The sequence below is a fragment of the Fragaria vesca genome, linkage group LG1 (genome assembly GCF_000184155.1).
Source record: "Fragaria vesca subsp. vesca linkage group LG1, FraVesHawaii_1.0, whole genome shotgun sequence".
NCBI lineage: Eukaryota > Viridiplantae > Streptophyta > Magnoliopsida > Rosales > Rosaceae > Fragaria > Fragaria vesca.
Window position 1 is genome coordinate 14,356,818 of NC_020491.1, and position 9,329 is coordinate 14,366,146.

Below are 9,329 nucleotides of genomic sequence, written 5' to 3' on the forward strand. Positions count from 1 at the left end.
CTCTCTTCCTTCGTCGCGTTCTCTCTCTCTCTCTCTCTCTCTCTCTCTCTCTCTACCACCGTTTAGCTCGTCACCCTCTCCTCTACCTCCTCCTAATCACCGATTGACATGCATCCACCTCTTTCTCAAGATTGAAATCCAAACCCTAAATCCCCAAATCCAATTTCCGACCGAATCTCTCCCTCTCTGGCGAACTCGTGCTCCGTGAAGGTAAACCCATCACTTCTCTCTCGTTTTCACTCCTCCTTGAGCTTTGATTTCCCTAAATACAGCCTTAATCTGATTTTCTTTTCTTTTGTATTTCTGGGTTTTGGTCAAAGTTTTCCGGCGACCTCGTCGACTTCTAGGGAGTCCTATCGTGTTCTAATGGAGCCGAAGTACGTTTAAGTGGCGTTGTGGAAGTAGCGGGCGGTTCTGGGTTGAGGCAGTGGCTTTCTAGCGAGGGGAGGATCCATGTTCTTATGTTGATTCTCCGATTTGGTCTTGGTTAAGCAAGGAGAAGGTTTAGACTTTGTCTAGTTCATTGATTTGGAGAAACAGATGGTAAGTCTCGACCTCTCTTGTTGTTGTGGAATTACTATGTTGGTTGTTCTGCGTTGAGTTGTTGAATTGTTGGTTTTGGATTTCACGTTGGTACCATGGCGGATTTGGAATTGAAGCAGTGAAGCAAAAGCTAATGTGTTGGTTCATAAGGGTAAGGATTTCCCTTGTTTTGTTGCAGTGTCGTTGTTTTTTGGTTTTGTTATTGATGCCTGATTTGAGTGAGTGTTTTGGTTGCTTGTATAGTTGTATGTCGAGAACTTGGTGTTTTGAAGAATACGGGGAGGTTATGGCCCGTGTGCTCTTGCCATTTCCTTACCTTTGTCTTGTGTGCTAGGAGTTTATGACTCCTTTATTCCATGATTGCCTCAACAATCAGTGAGTTATTCTTGTTTTTATGTATCAACTTGTTTCTGGTATGCCTTCCTAATTCTCACAGTGATAATTGTAATGTTTAAACATTAGCCTCTGAGTTATAAAATTCATATTATAAGTTGAGTACTTATACAATTTTAATGGTCCTGAATAACTGCTTTTGTGTTAGAGGTTATTCATATATAGTTATTTATAGCTTTGAAATGTGATGCTTGTAGTTGCAAAGCAAGTTCCAAGACTATCATGGAAACTATAATAATATAGATTAATTAGGAATTTAAGTGCTATGAGGATAGAAGCAGATGCTTTCAATTGCTATCATAAAGAGCATCCTACTCAAACTAAACACTACTGACTTGATAGATTTGTTGTAGGTCGCTAACTTGTCATGTTTTTTACTTTCTTAATACAAAATGAAATAGTGATATATATGGTTTTAGGTTTTAGCTAGCCATAGATCACTTTCTTTTCTGTACAGTCTTTGATGTCAAGTTACACTGCATATTGAGGTTGATGCATGCATCTTAATTGTTAAAAATTTCGCTTTTCCGTTTAAATTGATATAAGTTATGTTAAGCTAATATGTGATTGTTTCAACTGTGTGCAGGGTGTACCATGGCACAGCTGAACCCAAGATATATGAACGGAAACTACTGTCAAATGCTCATGGATGAGTTTGAAGGTGAAAGGTTGAGGAAGAGCATTGTGGAACATATAAATATGATCAAGATACTACGCTCTTTTTTTTTGGGTCATAATAGAAGTGCTAGGTTTAGAGTTTAAACTTTTGCAACTGAGGGATACAATGTATTTTGATGGATATTGATGCAATGAAAAGTTTGATGGTTCATTAGGTAACAATCTCAAGAACAACTCTTCAGAATGTCTACTTCTATATGACCAAGTTTGTCATGAAACTAGTACATGGTGCACATTAAACTGGGACTTTGAGTAGACTTGCATATAAGAACAGTAATACTCTAAAAAACAACCCTCTCAAATGTGTTCTTTTCATATGGAAGACGGTGACTTATGCATTCCGAAGTCTACTTGTACATGGGTAACTTATGCATGCCGAAGTCTACTTGTACATGGGTGACTTATGCATGCCGAAATCTACTTGTACATGAGAAACGCTAAGACAATTAGTAGACAATTGTCAACGTAAAGTTAGACCTGGTTCATGAGACGCTAAGACAATTAATAGACAATTGTCAACAAAAAAGTAGACATTTACTCGTAAATAAGCAAACTAGGCTTCGTAAACATGTAGACCTCTCAAGAATTCTTCAAGTGTCTGTGAATTTTGGACACTTTAGAGTTGGTCTACTCGTAGTGTGAGTCAATGATTCGAAAACCTAGTACACCATGTTCACAAAACAGGTAGGTTGTTGTTCGTAAACAGGTAGACCATTTTGTCTCAACAAAAAAGGTAGACCCTTGCTTGTAAATAAGCAGACCAGGCTTCGTAAACAAGTAGACCTCTCAAGAATTTTTCAAGTCTGTGAATTCTGCACATTTTAGAGTTGGTCTACTAGTAGTGTGAGTCAATGATTCGAAAACCTAGTACACTATGTTCACAAAACAGGTAGGTTGTTTTCGTAAACAGGTAGACCATTTTCTCTTACAAAAAAAATAGACCCTTGCTCGTAAAGAAGCAAACCAGGCTTCATAAACAAATAGACCTCTCAAGAATTCTTCAAGTGTCTGTGAATTCTGCACACTTTAGAGTTGGTCTACTCGTAGTGTGAGTCAATGATTCGAAAACCTAGTACAACATGTTCACAAAAGAGGTAGGTTGTTGTTCGTAAACAGGTAGACCATTTTGTCTCATAAAAAAAGTAGACCGTTGCTTGTAAATAAGCAGACCAGACTTCGTAAACAGGCAAACCTCTCAAAAATTCTTCAAATGTCTATGAATTCTGCACATTTTAGAGTTGGTCTACTCGTAGTGTGAGTCAATGATTCGAAAACCTAGTACACTATGTTCACAAAACAGGTAGGTTGTTGTTCGTAAACAGGTAGACCATTTTGTCTCACAAAAAAATTAGACCATTTCTCGTAAATAAGCAGACCAGGCTTCTTAAACAGGTAGACCTCTTAAGAATTCTTTAAGTGTCTGTGAATTCTGTACACTTTAGAGTTGGTCTACGCATAGTATGAGTCAATGATTCGAAAACCTAGTACACCATAGGGCATCCAAAATGGAATTAGGAGGTCTACACAACCAAATACCAAATTGTGTCTCCTCATAATAAGCTAGGGCAGCTAATCTATGAGTAACAAAATTACAAGTTCTAGAAGTATATGTAATTGAGACGGAAGAGAAAACCTTCATAAGTTCTTTGATATCATCAATGAGTCCTGCCTCAAACATCCCTTCATAATGAACCGAGTTCACTGCTGTTACAGTTTCAGAACAGTCAGACTCCACCTGAATGTTCTTGTGCCCCAAAGAAATTAGAAGGAGTAAACCCTCCTTGATGGCTTTGAGCTCAACTTGCTTTGCTGAGACCACATACAAAATTGGTTTTGCAAAAGCTACAATAAAGTTACCTTGATCATCTCTTACTACACCGCCAGTGCCTCCTATCGTTTTTTGTGTAATATAGCTACCATCCACATTTAGCTTGACAAAGCCATGTTTTGGTGGCTTCTAGTGTTTTTGCTTCATTGTTATCTGTGCGCTTGAGGGTTTCCGAACATCTTGGAACTCCTGTAGCCAGGAAAGAAAGCTTAAAACAATCTGAGCAGGAGTCTGAGATTTCACATTCCAAAGCACATCATTCTTATTCCTTCAGATAGCAGCTAGAATCATAAGAAGTTTTTCAAAAATATTTTGAGGGAAGTTAAGAGCTATCTCAAGCATCCACCATTTGAAGTATGTGTGTTGGTGTGGAAAGTCACCGAAATTAAAAGAAGCTGCTGAAAGAGTTTCTTTAGCATAAGGGCATAAGCAAAAGGGGTGCATTGTGGTTTTAAACCTGTGAGGATACACTATACAGCTCAAGTCCCCGGTGAAGCCCTTTCTTTGCAGTCTATCTCTTGTAGGCAATATACCACCACAAGCTCTCCAGATAGTGATTTGGACTTTATGTGGTACGCATGTCTTCCAAATTCTTTTCCGTAGTTCTTTACACGGATCTCCATGAGAAGGTGAGTCTAGAGCACTTCCCATAATAGATTCACGCGCCAACCAGCACGTTGTTTTAACTGAGTAAAAACCTTTCTTCTCCATACTCCAACTGATACAGTCTTGTCTAGAACGTTGACTGAGTGCAATGCTTAGAATTTTATCAGCCACAGCCGGAAGAAAATAAGATTGAATTAAGTGTGAGTTCCACTGTTTCGTATCACTATTGATGAGCTCACTAACTTTTTCCAACTAACAATTTGGAGGTTTTTGAATCAAGTATCTAGGACATTATGGTATCCAATTCTGTGACCAAATATTGATATGAGTGTAATTTTCAACTCGCCACTAAATGCCACCTTGTAGAATTGGTCTACTTGCAATAATACTTCTCCAAGAGAATGAAGGAGATTCTCCAAGTTCTGCATCCAAAAAAGAACAATCGGGTGATACTTGGCTTTATATAATTTTACAATAAGAGTGTTAGGATTTTTAAGAAGTCTCCAGCCTTGCTTTGCCAGCATGGCTAAGTTATAGGCATGAAGATTCTTAAACCCAAACCACCCTCATGTTTGGTAAGACATAGCCGTTCCCAGCTTCTCCAGTGGATCTTTTTCTTGTCCACATTGTCTCCCCAGAAAAAAAGAAGCACATAATTGATGAATGTCGTCACAAAGGCCCTTCGGTAAGAGATAACAATTCATAGTATATAGAGGCATAGTCTGGGCAATAGCTTTAATGAGTACCTCCTTCCCGGCTAAACTTAATATAGTTGCTTTCCATCCCAAGAGCTTTTTCTCCAGTTGTTGTTTGATGTAAGCAAAAATGGTTGTTTTGGAACGACCAACTTTCATTGGAAGACCTAAGTACTTATCATGCTCACTTGCACATTGAACTTCCAAGATATCTGCTAGTTTGGCTTGTTGCTACTCCTGCACATTGTTACTAAACACCACACTAGATTTGGTGTAGTTTATTTTCTATCATGATGCTTGTTCATAGACATTTAAAATTCTTTTGAAGTTGAGGCACTCAGTTCTTTCTGCTACACCATATATGATGCTATCATCTGCAAATAAAAGATGATGAAGAGTAGGAGCTTAGAGGCACATAGTGATTTCTTAAACAGTGCCATTACTAATAGAATGAGAGACTAGTGATGACAACCCCTCACTACATAGAATAAACAGATATGGAGAAAGGGGATCTCCTTGTCTGATGCCCCTTATAGGCTTGATGCGAGCAGATTCCTCACCCTGCACTAGGATATAGAATAGGATACAGTTTGGATACATAACATGACAATACGAATCCATTGCTCAACAAAGCCTAACTTGGATAATATGGCGTGCAAAAAAGGTCATTCAAGCCTGTCATATGCTTTGCTGATATCCAATTTCATCGAGAAAAAACCATGTTGCTGATGTTGAAGCTTGTGCATAAAATGCGTAGCCTCATTAGCCACAAGTGTGTTGTCCGAGATTAAACGCCCTAGCACATATGCACTTTGTAGTGGAGAGATGATATCCGGCAAACATAGTTTAATCTATTGGTGAGGGTTTTAGATGCAACTCGGCAAATGACATTGCATAATGCTATAGGGCAAAAGTGAGCAGGGTCTTTCGGATCATCAACTTTTGGTATTAAACATATATGTGTATGGTTTGATTCAACCCACATCTCTCAATTCTCTAATAGATTTCATACTACATGACAAAAATCATTAAAGACAGTTTTCCAGTACCTCTGAAAGAATAATGGAGTCATACCATCAGGACCTGGACTTTTGGAGGGATGCATTTGGAAAACCGCTTGTTTGATTTCCTCGCCTGTATATGGCATAAGAAGCATAGCATTCATCTCTAGCGTCACCTTAGAAGGTGTGACATTGTGAATTTCTTGTAAAGCAGTGGCATTAACCTGCTCTGTACTAAAGATAGTACTAAAGTATTGGATAATAATTCTCTCAATGTCCTCCGGGTTTGTGCCTGATTCATCAATTATACTTTTGATGGTGTTTTTGCTTTTCCTGTTACATGCTCGTCTATGGAAGAACGCAGAGTTGCGATCTCCATCTTTGAGCCAAGTAATAATGCGCGATCGTTGTCTCCAGTATTTTTCTTGCGCCGCCAAAATCTTACTGAGCTGAATGTGAAGCAGTTTTTGCTCTTCATACTGGTGTGGAGAATATGGTTGCCGCATCAAATCGTTCAGCTTTTCTTCAACAATTCTTGCTTCCTTCCTCTGTTTGTTGAAATCAGTTTTATGCCATTCCATAAGCTTACTTCCTGCATTTCGAATCTTGTAAGCAATTTGTCCAAGCATGTTTCCAGTAGTAGGTTGCGCCCATGCTTGTTTGATGATAGATTCTGCTTCTGCTCGACCAGACCAGCCCTCCTCAAAACGGAACCTCTTGCAGAAAGTATTTGAAAGTCTACAATCTGATCTAACTTCCACCAAGATAGGGTTGTGATCGGAATCACTAGGGTTTAAAGTAACAGCTTTACTGTAAGGAAAGCGATTGCGCCATAGAGGGGATTGAAAACCTCTGTCTAGTCTTTCCTTGGTGAATTTGTTTGACCAAGTAAATCTGTTGCCTACAAAACCCATATCCATGAGACCACATCTTGTCATGGTACTCCAAAGTTTTGTTATTGCAGCCAAAGCTCTTGGAGTGCCCCCAAACTTGTCCGCATTGCTCATAATCTGGTTGAATTCTCCTGCCATCAACCATGCAAGATTACACTGTTGTAAACCTAGGGCTTCAACGAGATCCCATGTGCGGTTACGAACATCTCTTCCAGCAAAACCATAAATACCAGTAAATCTCCATGGATCCATTCCATCTTTGCCAACCTCGACATCAATATGGTGTGCCGAGTACGTGCGCAATTTCACATGCGTATCTGAGTTCCATAAAAGAGCTAATCCCTGTGAATCCCTGTCATGATCAACACAGAGGAAATCATGAAACCCTAATCTGCGCTTAAGACCTTCTATCTATGCCTTCTACGCTAGGGTTTCCGAGAGAAAGATGATGCTAGGTCACCTGGCTTGAACGATATTGACAAGGGCGCATTGTGTTTCCAAGTTCACAATACCTCTGCAATTCCATGATAAGATGTTTCCTTAAAGCATGGTGAAAACAGAGCAAGAAAGCTGCTGGCCACAAGCAAAGTGGTGATTTGAGATTGGTGGTGGTGCACACGGCGGCCGCCTTAAAGTTTAGGGTTTAGGAGCGGAAGAAAAATACTCTTGTTTCTCTTTAGGTGTAGGAAATCTTTACTACGACTCCTCCAGCAATATACTTAAGAAGTTGACAAATTTAGAAATTGATAAGCAAAATTGACAAATTTATCAATTCGGGAGAGAGAATTTATCAATAAATAGTTAAGTTTTCTTTAATAGCTACTCTGCTGGAACACAACTCTCAAAATGGATTGATAAATATAACTTTCATCCAAATTTATCAACTATTTTATCAACCATTGTTGGAGATGCTGACACGACCCACCCCGAATTTCACCCTGAAACCCAGAGTAAGTCGTGCGGGGACCACCTCCAAGGAAAATTTACTGAAAAGATTAAGAAAATCTCCCTTGCAGATGGACAACCCTAACTCGAAAAATTTCATATTACACTCTTAATTCAACACTTCCGAACCTCACATAATATACAATAATCTCAAAGTATTCAGAGCTACTAAACACAAGCGGAAGCAAGAAAACACGAGTAGGTTGAACAGGTAACCTACTGGCGAAAACTGGCAGAAATGCGGGTGACTATGCCTCGTCTCCTACTAGATCCAACCCGAACTCTGCAGACTGGGCAATTTAAAACGAAGGGCCCAGGGGAAAACATTTAATAACGTTAGAGTGAGTGGACAAAAATAAATAATAATAAAATATTTATGTTTCCCCAAATTAATTTCTAAGGAAAAATCGAATGCATGCCGCAAGCGATAAAACTTTTATCCCATAAATATCGAGCCTCTCAGACTCTATAATATATGTATGTATTTACACTCGTCCATACTCCCTATATAAATTCATGGGTCTATATAGGGCTACTACGCTCGCGTCCAACGCTCACGTCACGCCTTAATGCGGTGCTACACTACGCCATCAAGGTGGACAGACGGGTGTATAAATATGTGTCCATACCCTCTATATGAATTAAACATTCAAATAGGGCTACTACGCTTACGTCCAACGCTCACGTCACACCATAATGCGGCTATATGTTACGCCATTAAGGTGGACAGACACATATGGCTAGCTAGCATTTTCTATACATACTCTCTCATAATTACATATTTATATTCACCGAAAATCCCATTTTCGGTAACTCTCTAAGAGAAATAAAAGCGTCAAAATTAATTGACGTCAAAAACTCCAACGAAAGGAAATGTTCAATCATGAACCATAGCATGCATATTATTTCAAATAAAAGTCCACTCACAAATTAGGCCTAAGCCTGATGTCGATCTGGGGTCTCGTCTGCTCGAGCCTCCTCACGTCCTGTTCCAAATATAATATTAATTTCCCAACCAATAATCCAATATTTAATCAAAATAGGCAAAATTACCCGAGAGCCATAATTACGCTCATCATTGCCTAACTTCGATATTCTTACATCGGAACGATCCGAACTTAAATATCATACTCAACAGTCGTAAATACAACCTCCCCAAAATACAACTTAAATCCTACGGCCGGATTCTACATTAATTAACCGCCAAAAATACCCAACTTCGGAAATTCACAAACCTATCCAAATCTCATCCAAAAATTCCATAAATCACACCAATATACTCCTCTTAATATTCCACATGTAAAACCCTAAAAATCTCCTAACCGGCGGCGGCGCCGGCAGCGGCGGCCGGCAGCCGTTTTCCGGCGACCTCCTATGCTCACCAAAAATTGGCAGCATCTTCCTCTCAACCTCCTCTACAACATTCCTAACTACCACAAACTCCAATTCTAAGCCTAACTATGTCGATCGAACACAAACAACCATAAATCCCTAAAACTTTCAATTAAACAAACCTCCCTAACAAAATCGAATTTAGCCGAAACCTTTTGAGGGATTACTCACCTAGATGAGGGCTACAAGTTGAGCCAAAAATCACGACCTATGGTGGCCGGAGGACGGAGCTCCGGCGAAGAGACAGTCGGCGGTTCCGGCGGTTCCGGCGGCTTTTTCTCCTCTCCGGCGGGTTAGAGGCTCGGGGGCTAGGCCGGGGAGGGAGAGGAGGTGACGGGGGTCCGATCTGGGCTGG